We start from the raw sequence: 13,412 nt of genomic DNA, 5'->3' as shown, positions 1-13,412 counted from the left end.
TGTACGGGGTTGGAGGGCATTAATTAGCCTTTGGCTAATGAAGTGGCCTGTGATCTTTAAAGTTGTGTGTGTGACGGGGGGTTGTTTTTGTTTGTTGTGTTTTTATATTGTAAACTGCCCTGTGATCCTCGCAGGAAGGGCGGTATAGAAATTTTAATAATAATAATAATGCCACTCCCTTCCTCATGCAGGAAACCCACAACTACAGCCCAGTTTTATGTCTCTTTTCTCAAAAAGTAACCACCTTTTTAATCATTCAGGTCCACTGTTTGCAGCCCTGTCATAAGAGATCTGGAGGCCAAGATCACTAAGGAGTCTAACAGCCCATAATGATTTCAAATATAATAGCATAAAAACTCAAGTCGTCAAAAGTTAAAAAGGAACGCACGTTTTAAAGGGTTTTGAAATTAGAAAGGTAACATTTCCTGGCACCAAAACAGCATCAAAAAACGTCCGCTTGGAAAATGGCTCTCTGGAAAGGGCGTTCCACAGCCAGGGAGCCACCACTAAAAAGATCCCGTATCCCGTGGCCACTTTACTATAGGTTCTGCCTTCAGTATTGTAAAACATACCATACCAAATGCATTTTCAGTGATGCTGGTTACTGCCCAAACATAACTTAGTTAACAAAAGAGGAAGAGTATGATCCGAAATGAGTCTTATTTCTTTTTCACTTCGCAGTTAGATGCAATTTTGTATAAAGTACATATTTTATCCCCAGAATCCACACAGTGTTCAAGGTTTCTTTCTATTTAAATAAATAAAACACTCAGCGCTGTAAAATTACTGCAGATACGATGCATGAACATGAAAGGGGATAAAATGTTGGATATTTCTGGAGGTACTGGGGAAATTGCTATCATAAATAATTAAGGGCATGTCATATCTTACCTTTAGCCAATTTACTGGTGGACATTTGTTCATGCAGTCCGTAAACAAACGCCCAGGAAAAAGTGGAATTAGTTAGGTTAGCCTAAACTAGCTGTCAGGCTTTGTAGCTGGTGAAGTACCAGGAAATGATAAGATCTTTAGGCAGCTGCAGTATTCATCTCCTCACTTACAAGGATTCCTATGGGATGAAAGATGTAACTGTTCCCCCACCACCACCATCGAGAACTGCCGTATTATCCCAAGGTGACTTGGGAAGAGCTGTTGCTTTCTTCTGATTGTGTTTCCTATGTGCACTGGATAGCTCAGTTGGTTAGAGTGTGGTGGTGATAACGCGAAGGTTGCAGGTTCAATTCCCATATGGGACAGCTATATATTCCTAAATTGCAGGGGGTTGTACTTCATGATCCCCTTCCCAGTTCTATGATTCTACTTTTATGAGAGCTAAGGGATCTCTTTCTCTATTTCCATTTCTGTGGCCAGAATTGGATTAGTAAAGGTAAAGGGACCCCTGACCATTAGGGTCCAGTCGTGACCGACTCTGGGGTTGCGGTGCTCATCTCGCTTTACTGGCTGAGGGAGCCAGCGTACAGCTTCCGAATCATGTGGCCAGCGTGACTAAGCCGCTTCTGGCGAACCAGAGCAGCGCACGGAAACGCCATTTACCTTCCCGCTGGAGCGGTACCTATTTATCTACTTGCACTTTGATGTGCTTTTGAACTGCTAGGTTGGCAGGAGCCGGGACCGAGCAATGGGAGCTCACCCCGTCACGGGGATTCGAACCGCCAACCTTCTGATCAGCAAGCCCTAGGCTCTGTGGTTTAGACCACAGTGCCACCCGCGTCCAATTGTATTAGTAGCCCGGTCCAAATATCTTGACTCGCAACAAGAGGCTGCATGGAAGGATCAGATCAGTGGTACTTGGGACTTACGTACATAAATCACCCATGTTCAGAAAGTTTCAGAATATTGTTTCATTTATTTTATTTTAGATATCTTTGCCAACTTTTAAAGCAAAGCCCTCACAAGGTGGCTGACATAAAAAGAATAAAACAATCCTATGCAGCCATTTTAAAAAGTACAAATTTCTGTCCCAGCTTCTGCCAACCTAGCATTTCGCAATACACCAGTGCAAGTAGATAAATAGGTACTGCTGCGGCGGGAAAGTAAACGGCATTTGAGTGCGCTCTGGCTTCCGTCACGGTGTCCTGTTGCGCCAGAAGCAGTCTAGTCATTCTGGCCACATGACCTGGAAAGCTGTCTGCAGACAAACAGTGGCTCCCTTGGCCTGAAGCAAGATGAGCATCGCACCCCATAATCGCCTTTGACTGGACTTAACCATCCAGGGGTCCTTTACCTTTACTTAACCTTACATTACATGCAGGGCTTTTTTCTGGGAGTACTAAAGGGTATGCAGTACCGGCACCTTTTTATTCTAAAAGAAATGCGCTGCCTACGTGATACTGCACGGTGGTTGGTGTGTCAAGAGAAAAAATACTTTAGCACATTACCCTTTCTCGTGTTCTGTCACAATGTGAAAAACCATGTGCTGATGCTGCTGGACTTTGGAGAGCATGGCCAGAACCTTCACTCTTTGGTCCTTTGCAGCCTTGAAGGGCGGTGTACTTTTGAAAGAGTTTAACTGCTTTGAAAAATAGCCCTGAGATCAGGCAAGAGGAAACTTTTCAGAAACAAGATCGCCCTCTAGCTTTTATCTGTAGAACATTCGCTCAGCAAAGGTTAGCGTTGCTCTCAAGGAGCAGCCAGATCCTGGAGGCTTCCCTTTGTTGGGCCTGCCAAATCAGACTGTTCTTCACCATAGAATGACCCTTGGAATCAAATCAGTTTAAATGCTTTGAATTTTGGTTGATGTCAAGGGCTATGAGCTGAACTCAGCATGCGCCAGAAATAATGACACACGCCAGGGCTCTCAGCAAGTGTGAGAGAGCCTTGGGTAAGGTGCCCCCACCCTGAGCTCCTGCCCCCCCACTCCAGCAAAATTAACAGGGGTAGCAGGTTGGATGGTGCTCATGTGGTGGGGGTCGACCCAGAGGTATTTCAGCACATTTAAAGCGCACAGCTTCTCCCAAAGAATCCTGGGGACTGCAGCTTGTTAAGGGTGCTGGGAACTGTAGCTCTGTGCAGGGTAAATATGATTCCTGTGCTTATTTGGTCCTTTAAATGTATGGTGTGGATGGTGCTCTTCATCAAAGTGGTATGCTCTTAAAAAAAACAAATGCTGACGATGTTGATGATGCAGAGGCTAGCATTAGTCGTGGTGGGCTCTCCAGTTCCCACAGACCCTGGCACTCCAGGACAGGAAAACATGTTATTTACATTTATGTATCACCAGTAGCCATCTTGAACAGGGTAGCTGAAAAGTCGGAACGAACAAGCAATCAGGATTACAATGTCCATCTTTGGGTGAGGTGTGAAGGAATATGAGGCCATTGCCTTGCTGAAGCTAATCAAGCCTTGGTCTGGTCAATACTTACACGGGTGATCACCTGGAATCCACATTGTGACATTCCCAGCAATCCCTCTCTGGACCCTGTCTCTGGATTGCTCAATCTCCCAGCTACACTAAGTCTTGACTTCTGCTTAAGATATCTGCTGCCGACACCTACTGACTTAGAGAGCAGCAGGACTCCCCCCCTCCCAAAAAAAAATATTACAGTGGTACCTCGGGTTACATATGCTTCAGGTTACATATGCTTCAGGTTACAGACTCCGCTAACCCAGAAATATTACCTCGGGTTAAGAACTTTGCTTCAAGATGAGAACAGAAATCATACTGTGGCGGCGCGGCGGCAGCAGGAGGCCCCATTAGCTAAAGTGGTGCTTCAGGTTAAGAACAGTTTCAGGTTAAGAACGGACCGCCGGAATGAATTAAGTTCTTAATCCGAGGTACCACTGTACAATCATACATGTCCAAAGTCTGTCTTGGGGGCCTAATCCGGCCCACCATTCGATTTAATCCTGCACCCGTGGCAGCTCAACAACTTTGGGGTAAAATTGTAAAAAAAAAAGCTCAGCAACTTCAATCCCGTGCTCTCATGCAATTTTGCAGAGCAACCCCCCCCCCAAGCCATGATATGGCATGTCACCCCAAAACACACATTTATTGGTGCCGTGCCCAAGAAAAGCACTTTTTTGGAGAGGAAATGTGATGCGAAATCACGCAAGATCATGGCAACCAAAATGGCTGCTGTGATAAAAAACGGGAAGATGGTATCCTGGATTTTGGCTTCAAGATGTTGGAGAGAATGCACAGGTGTTGAGGTGTAACATCCACTGAGCTTGAGCATAGGAAACATAGACATTTGTTTAATTAGTGAACCCAACAACTAAAACAAATTAAATGGAAATCATTAAAGGCTGCATGCTTTTGACTTAATTTTCTGACTTGACGTAAACAATGGCAGAAAGATTTTAAATAGCCAGTGACCTTGAAACACCTGGAGAAATCAAAAGGTCTTCAGGTGGTGAAGACAAGAAAGCTGGCGTCAATAGAACCTTCCAGAGAGGAGCATTCAGTAACCAGGGCACCCCGGTAGAAAAGGCAAGCTTTTCTCAACCTCACCTTATTTCTGAATTTAGGAATTTGGAGAAAGGCCTCTGACGATTGCCTTAATAATTGGGTGGCTCCAAAAGGGAGGAAATACTCCTTCGAGTATAAGGGACGCGGGTGGCGCTGTGGGTAAAACCTCAGCACCTAGGACTTGCCGATCGCATGGTCGGCGGTTCGAATCCCCGTGGCGAGGTGCGCTCCCGTCGTTCGGTCCCAGCGCCTGCCAACCTAGCAGTTCGAAAGCACCCCCGGGTGCAAGTAGATAAATAGGGACTGCTTACCAGCGGGAAGGTAAACGGCGTTCCGTGTGCTGCGCTGGCTCACCAGATGCAGCTTGTCACACTGGCCACGTGACCTGGAAGTGTCTGCGGACAGCGCTGGCTCCCGGCCTTTAGAGTGAGATGAGCGCACAACCCTAGAGTCTGGCAAGACTGGCCCGTACGGGCAGGGGTACCTTTACCTTACTCCTTCGAGTATCCAAGACTTGCACCCTTTAAAACTCCTGTTTTTAAATGTGCTAGGAAATTGACTGGGTGCTGGTGTGTTACAGAATTTCTAAACTGGTGAGATGTGTTCCCCGATTCCAGTCCTGGTTAGCAATCCAGCTGCCGTATTTTGTATTAACTGAAGTTACTGATGTTACTGGATGCAAAAATAAAGAAGTCCAATAACGCGACGTCAGAGCGTGGCAGGATAACTGTGGCAAGGTTACGTATATCTGTCCAGGACAGTTTGCAGACAGCACACCAGCTATAACTGGTAAACTTTGTGTCCCTGAGGGCTTCTGATTATCGGATCAGCTCCAAGCTGCAAGCATGATCCTAGGGGAAGTGCAACCACGTAGAAATAAGGTAAGAATCTACTGCTTCTTTTTAATTTCCTTTTGGAAATCGTTTTTTTTAAAACAACAACCTGTATAATTAGCAATAACATTGCTAGTAAAGTAATGTTTGGCAAAAGATAGATGATAGATAAATAGATAGATAGAGATGTTGATGTTTCAAACAGTTTTGGGAGGAATGTTCTATTTCTTAGAAAAGTATAGGGCTTTTTTTCAGCTGGAGCTCACCGGAGCTCTGCACCTCTCAGGTGGGCGCCATTGCCATTAAAAGAGAAGAAGGGAGAAGTTCATGGTCAGTTCTGACACCTCTTTTTCTAGAAAGATAACACGGGAAAAGTGGATATGCTTTTGCAATTCTGGAATCAAACAAGTATTTGTCGCAATCTAAGCTTAGAGGTGTAAGAAATTATATTTTAAAAATACACAAAATGGGCACCCGTGCTTAATCGCATTTTCTTTTTAATGTGAGTCTTATATGAATGGTCCACTGAATATGTTTAAGCCTTAATCAATTGCTTGCTAACTGATGGAATGTTTAATGCATGGCATATTTAATGACAACCTATTTCGTGTATTGTGTATATACACTTTTTCCTGTTTGTATCGTTTGTGTATAGCATAGCTTAATGATAGCACCGTTTACAAATGAATATGCTGTGTTCCATCTTTTTGATATATTGGTATATTCATTTCACTCAGAGGCAGCTTACCCTAAAATCCCTCAAGAAATGCAATGAGGCACAAAAATATGAAGTCTGGATCAGAATGCACAGGTCCATTAAATTCACATATGGGTGGGTTTTTTTCAATTTTATGAAGAAGTATTACGGACTTGTAATGTCAGCTGGTACAATGGAATCTATTTTTAACCTCAGTCTGCGACATAAACCTTAATTTTATACATATAAAATCATAGACTCATAGAATTGTAAAGTTGGAAGGGACTGGGAGGATTATCTAATACAACCTCGTGGAATGTTATATGTCAATCTTTCCTCTTTATCTGTATTTCTTTCTCCTCCTTTCACGGACCTTTCTTGTCTTAAAAATATCACTTTTTAAAGGGGGAGGGCTCAGCTTACTTGTGGGTAAGCTGAAGACCACTTATCTCTACATCAGAAGATACAGTGGTACCTCGGGTTACATACGCTTCAGGTTACAGACTCTGCTAACCCAGAAATAGCACCTCGGGTTAAGAACTTTGCTTCAGGATGAGAACAGAAATCGTGCTCCAGCGGTGTGGCAGCAGCAGGAGGCCCCATTAGCTAAAGTGGTGCTTCAGGTTAAGAACAGTTTCAGGTTAAGAACGGACCTCCGGAACGAATTAAGTTCTTAACCCGAGGTACCACTGTAATGTTGTTTGATAGTGTAGCAGTAATAAACCAAACTGGGGCAGCATTTCATGGAAGTGAACAGGGACGAAATGTGAAAATGGACTGCCATTTTACAATGGTACCCACAATGACTACAAACTCACTTCCCTAAGAGTTTATTCAGTGTGTGTTATTGTGCCAATATAATATTATTTTTTCCAATGTGCACCATTATAATTTTTCAACACGAAAATCCATCAGGCATTTTGTTTCCCATTCACCTAGCTCTCTGGCATCCGTTTGTTCCTATTCACAGCCATCTTAGACTTAATTGACCTAAAGCAGTTGGTGTCGTAATTTTGCCGTTTCGCTCCCCCACTTAGCCTCTAGACAATTCATTAACCTTTTTATTAAAAGGTACTAATGTAGATCTGGAGGCGGACAACCTTCATCTACCCCTGGTATTGTGAAAACTGACAATTCATTCTTATCTCTCATCGAAGCAATTACTGAATTACAACAGAATTGGTAATTTGTATCTTGTCATCAGAGCATCGCAAAAGTTTATAACAGGGTGAAAGTAACACAAGGTGACGTCAGCAGAAGTTAACTCGCACTATAATAATAATAATAATAATAATAATAATAATAATAATAATAATTTATTTATTTATACCCCGCCCTCCCCGGCCAGAGTTGAGCTCAGGGCGGCTAACACCAATAAAATCACAGTAAAAACATAATGGGAGGGGGAAAGAAAAGGAAAAAACCTCCCCCAAAACTCAATTTAAAATACAGGTTAAAATGCAATTTAAAATGCAGCCTCATTTTAAAAGTAGCCTTTAAAATAAGCTGCAACACACACTACCTCAGAATGCTACATTTCACTGGCAGATCGTAACATGCCCCTCTTAAAAACCTCTTTTAGCAAATAAGAAAATGAAATATTAAAATAAAAGGGGATATGGGATAAAATGAATTTATGCAAATCCGAATAAAATCTAAATGAATATAAGGATAAAACAAACTGAAATTTCTGATTCTTCTCTGACAAGACACAGCATTCTCTCTTAAGAACCGTCTCCTCTTATCAGTTACTGCAAATAAGTCATTGTCCCAGGATAAAAACATTATCGAATTTGTCAGATGCTTTTACTGAAGGATGGGGCCTCACTCTTCACCCACATTAGGAAAATCCCAACTGAATTACAACAGGACATTCCCTATTATTCCATAGCTTTGTAGGAGATGTGAGGGTTAGCCCATCAGGTCAGCAGTGAACAGTGAGATGAGATGGGGACACTTACCACACACACACACACACACACACACACACACACACACACACACACACACATGTCCATAGCTGTCAATGTAAGGGAAATTCCCTTATTCCAAATAGGATTCCTTGCAAGAAAAGGGAAAAGTTGACAGCTATGCACCCGTCTCCCATGTCACTGCTGCACACTGGAATGGAAAGGGATGAGGCAGCAACGAGTTTGCCATGTTGCAAACTCTCCGGGACAGCTAATTGGGCACGCCTACCGGTGTGTTTGGGACACGGGTGGCGCTGTGGGTTAAACCACAGAGCCTAGGACTTGCCGATCAGACGGTCGGCGGTTCGAATCCCCACAACGGGGTGAGCTCCCATTGCTCGGTCCCTGCTCCTGCCAACCTAGCAGTTCGAAAGCACGTCAAAGTACAAGTAGACAAATAGGTACCGCTCCGGCGGGAAAGTAAACGGCGTTTCTGTGTGCTGCTCTGGTTCACCAGAAGCAGCTTAGTCATACTGGCCACAAGACCCGGAAGCTGTACGCCGGTTCCCTCGGCCAATAAAGCGAGATGAGCACCGCAACCCCAGAGTCGGTCACGACCAGACCTAATGGTCAGGGGTCCCTTTACCTTTACCAGTGTGTTTGCACCATGCAGATCTGACCACCGCTGTGACCCTCTGCATCTATGAGCAGCCTCGCAGCCCTACCCTGCTGTCTGCTATTGCATAAGGCTTTTTAAAAAAATCCAAGTATTGCTAAATCCATGTGACATCTCTAAAACACAGCGGCATTTGGCATGTGTATATGGGCCTCAGCACAAGCCCATACCGATGGCCAAAGTCATACATGTGACGTCAGTGAGGGTCGTTTGCTGTTGCACAACTGTGCTCACAGCAATGCTGTCTTAAAACAATTTGCAACGTTTACCTGTCAAGGGGTGTTTCACACACCAATCAAAAGGCACTATTTATGCTGCTGATAGAAGTCTGCTGATATAAATCTAATAAAATTAGCATTTGTTATATTCTGTGCTTTTTTTCTGAGGGTCCTCAAAAGCATGCAGTACCAGCATACTTTTGTTCTAGAAGAAAAGCACTGGTTATATTCACACTAATCACTGTTTGGTCAGATTTTCTCCCTTCTACAGTTGAAAAGGAACAAATTGCCCTTCCTCTTCATTCTGCAGCACCAGACAAACATGTTGTCCTTGTAGATATGTTGTTCCTAACACAATCAGTGTCTGACGTGTATTAAATTCAAAACTCAGGAAGGCAACCTTGAGTTTCTTTCTCCCTTTGCTTTGTTTGGGCTACAGCTTGCAGGATATACATTTTAAAATAAAGATACCTTGCAAAGAAGCAGAAAACAGAGAAGGACAAGGTCTCATGACACTGTCTGCAATATATTGGTGGTGGATCAGACACTAGTACAGCATGATAGGGAACATGCCCCCCCCCCCGGCAGCATTGTTGGACTACTGTACCCATAATCCCTGGCCAATAGCCTTGCTGGTTGAGGCATATAGAAGTTGGAGTCCTACAACCTCTGGAGGACCACAGGTTATCCACTATGTAGCCAAGCATTCTTTATTCAACAGTGGCCAACAAGATGTCTCTGGAAAGTTCACAAGAAATTGAATTATATTGAAATTGAAATACTTTATTGTCACTTGTACAACTTGTATACAGTGAGATTACACGAGCACCCCCCCATTCAGCTCTCTTAGTCTTAATTCCCCTCGTTTACTGACACACACAAACACACCAAACCCGAAAGTCAGCTGCCCTGTTGTTATCTTTTCATTCAGCAGCCTAGCAGCCCACAGATAGAAGCTGTTCTTTACCCTGTTGGTGCGACTAATCATGCTTCTATATCTTCTGCCTGAGGGCAGGAGATCAAGAAAGTGCCGGCCAGGGTGTGAATCATCCCTGAGAATTTTCCTCACTCTCCTGAGGCAACATTCTTCTGCTGTTTCATCCAGCAGATTCACGGGACAGCCCATAATATCTTGTGCTGTATTCACCACCCTCTGTAGGCACTTCCTATCAGTTATGTCAAACCAGCGTACCACACCCTGATGCAGTATGAAAGGACACTTTCTATTGTTGACCAGTAGAAGGAGATCATCAAATGTTGATTGACATCGTTCTTCCGCAATACTCTGAGGAGATGGAATCTCTGTTGGGCTTTCTTAACCACCTGGGTTGTATTTATTTTCCAAGTAAGGTCTTCACTGAGATAAACTCCTAGGAATTTAAAGGAAGAGACTCTCTCCACACAGCCCTCCCTGATGTACAGCAGAGCTAGTTCTCCTCTCTTCCTACGAAAGTCCAACACCATCTCCTTTGTCTTGCTGATATTAAGGTGCAAGTTGTTCCCTAGGCACCATGTAGAAGAAGGACATGATGTAACACTCTCCTCTATTGTTCATCCCCATTGTTGAATAATGGAGTCTCTATTTGTCTACATATCCTGAAACATTTATCCGATGAAAATAGGGACATCCTATTTCATAATAATAATAATTTTATCATTTATACACTGCCTATTTGATTGGGTTGCCCCAGCCACTCTGGGCGGCTTCCAACATATATAAAAACATAACAAAACATTAAACATTTTAAAACTTCCCCATAGAATGCTGCCTTCAGGTGCCTTCTAAAGGTTATCTCCTTAGCTCGGGAGTCACATAACTCATAAACCTCAAACATATATCCGATGAAAATAGGGATGTCCTACCATACGCGGGTGGCGCTGTGGGTTAAACCACAGAGCCTAGGACTTGCCAATCAGGTCGGCGGTTCGAATCCCCGCGATGACGGGGTGAGCTCCCGTTGCTCGGTCCCTGCTCCTGCCAACCTAGCAGTTTGAAAGCACGTCAAAGTGCAAGTAGATAAATAGGTACCGCTCTGGCAGGAAGGTAAACGGTGTTTCCGTGCACTGCTCTGGTTCGCCAGAAGTGGCTTTGTCATGCTGGCCACATGACCCAGAAACTGTACGCCTGCTCCCTTGGCCAATAAAGCGAGATGAGCGCCGCAACCCCAGAGTCAGGGGTCCCTTTACCTTTACCATACCCTCCAACATTTCTCTGATGAAAATAGAGACGTCCTAAGGAAAAGTGGGACATTCCAGGATCAAATCAGAAATTGGGACGGCTTTTGTAAATCCGGGACTGTCCCTGGAAAACAGGGACTCTTGGAGGGTTTGCTAATATCCATTGATAGACCTGTATTCCATTAATCTGTATAATCCGTATTTAATCACCCTCTGAAGATGGTTATTCAAATAGGACCGGAACAGCTGCAAAACAGTGCTACCCACACCAACTGAGACAGCTGCTCCAGAAGAATACCATGGTTCATGGTATGAAAAAGTGCTGAAGGATCAAGGAGGATTAACAGGGACACATTTTCCCTTTCTCTCTCCTGATAAAGGTGTAGGGTGACAAAGTTTCCATGCCTGAACTTTGCTTTAAATTGATCTAGAAAGTCAGTTTTATCCAAGAGAGTTTCGGTTGGACCACAACACTATTTTCTTTTGGGTGTCTCCTGAAAACTGTGGATGGGATTCACCTAACATGCCCTATCTGCGGCAGCCCTGTGCAATGACTTCCACTTGCACAAAAGGCTTTCCCACTTCTTCCCCCCAAGTCGCTGAAATTGGCTCGGAGGGGTCAGGAGAAGCCCCAGAATAGCACATGAAGGGAGGAGACCGGGGATTGTTCCATCTGGCAAACTGAAATGCAACATTCATCATAGCTCTACGTTGAATTCCACCATGTTTTATTTAGACAGGCCTTTAAGATGAGAATTTATTTTACCAACCAGTATTTTATTTATTGATCGTGCTTTCATTGATCTTATTGCGATGCTGTGTTCTAATACGTTCTGCCTTGATAATTTATTTAGTACAGTGCATTCTATAAATATGTAAGTAAATAAACAAATAAACTTAAAATGCTTTTTAGGTGCCCTTCCTCAGAGAAGTGTACAAAAATACAGAAAAAAATTGCACAGCATATAAATATGTTAATGACAAACAACAAAACCAAAAGTAGTCCAAAACCATAAAACTAAAACATGGGGGGGGGAGCAGTTTTGACTAACATTCCATCTAAAGCTCTGGGCAATAACTACCAGTAAAAGGAGCAGAGAGGAAGGATGAAAGAGAGTGGCAAATTATGTCCGAAATGAGAATGCAGGAAGAAATGATAGAATAATGTCAGTATTTTTCATATGATTATACTAGTCTCTGCCTCTGTTTGCCACCATTTTGTTAACACAAGCTGGCCTGGGACCATCGCTTTTTTTATTTGTGGGTCTCAGTCATTTTTTGCTGTCTTAAGTAGGCCCTGCATATAGCGAGACTGAGAACCTGTGTGTTATGTACTGAAGTTCTCACCCTGGGCCAGCAGGGGGATATTGTAGATAGTTTTCACTCAGGTCCGCATATGCAAATAAGGGATTGAAAGTGACATTCAGTGACTGGATAGTTACAGAATGTTATAGTTGCGTTGTAGTGGAGCTCTATATAAGCAGGCTGGCTGAACCCTTCAGTTCAGTTCAGTTCTGGCCTGTGAATAAACAAGAGCTGTTTGAAGAATCGCTGTGTTGTCTGATATGTTCACCCACAACTTAACACTGTGTCCATCCAAAAATGTGATGTTGTACCGTCACACATTTTCTGAATCTACATATGACAATGCAGAGGTGGTCAGTGTGGTGGCCTCAGATGTTTTAGACTGCAACTCCCAGCATCCCTGGCCACTGGAGCAGATGATTGTACTCCACAAAATCTGGAGGGAACATTAGCTACCCCTGAGATAAAGATACAACAGGAAATTGGTTTCTTTTTTAATCCACTTGTCTGCTTTTGCCACCTTGCTTGAATGCAGTCCACTTTTCTTAACCCCTTATGCTATTCTATTCTATTCTGCTATTCTACTAGTATGGTGGCATCTCAGACTGCAGTCCTACGCATACTTACCTGTGCATCTCAGTATTTGCTTCACTGAACTACGACTCAAGCCCTCTGGCAAGAACTTGGTTTCTAGCGCTGTGCTTGTATAATCAATCCGGTTTGGAGCTAGTAGAAAACTGTTAAGATTCTTCCACCTAACTAATACTTCAGTCTTCTACACACTTACCTGAGAGTAGGTGGAGTTTACACATATAAACTTGGGCTGCATATTGCTGTTCATGGTGCTGCCAGAAGATACATGTTTGGCAGCCAACTTTACCTTCTTCGCTTCTTACTTCTAATGCATTTATTCTCATTTTCTGCACTCCTTTTGTGTAAGAATGATGCATCACTCTTCCATCTTTTCTCTTTTGATGACTTCTGACTTTAGTGACATTTCTCTCACTCCTAGTCCTTCCTGCCCAGTTTTTAATTATCATTCTGATTTCATTTTCTCACTTTTATGGAAACCATAGGTGTTTATTTCAATTACATTTAACAACTGGTACTAGGACTTGTGCATCGGTTTGTGACTTTGTTTTTCCTAGAAGGCAAATTTTGGGGAT

The 13,412-nt window shown here is 43.3% G+C and overlaps 1 protein-coding gene across 1 annotated transcript in view; it reads right to left on the bottom strand.

Moving 5' to 3' along the window:
- The window catches only part of COQ10B (coenzyme Q10B), a 376,006-nt gene that overhangs the window by 211,143 nt on the left and 151,451 nt on the right, over nucleotides 1-13,412 (bottom strand). The gene's annotated exons all lie outside the window — the stretch shown is intronic.

This window comes from Podarcis filfolensis (assembly GCF_964270895.1).
Source record: "Podarcis filfolensis genome assembly, chromosome: 1".
NCBI lineage: Eukaryota > Metazoa > Chordata > Lepidosauria > Squamata > Lacertidae > Podarcis > Podarcis filfolensis.
The sequence above is the reverse complement of the archived record's forward strand: the minus strand, read 5'-3'. Positions and strand labels throughout refer to the sequence as shown.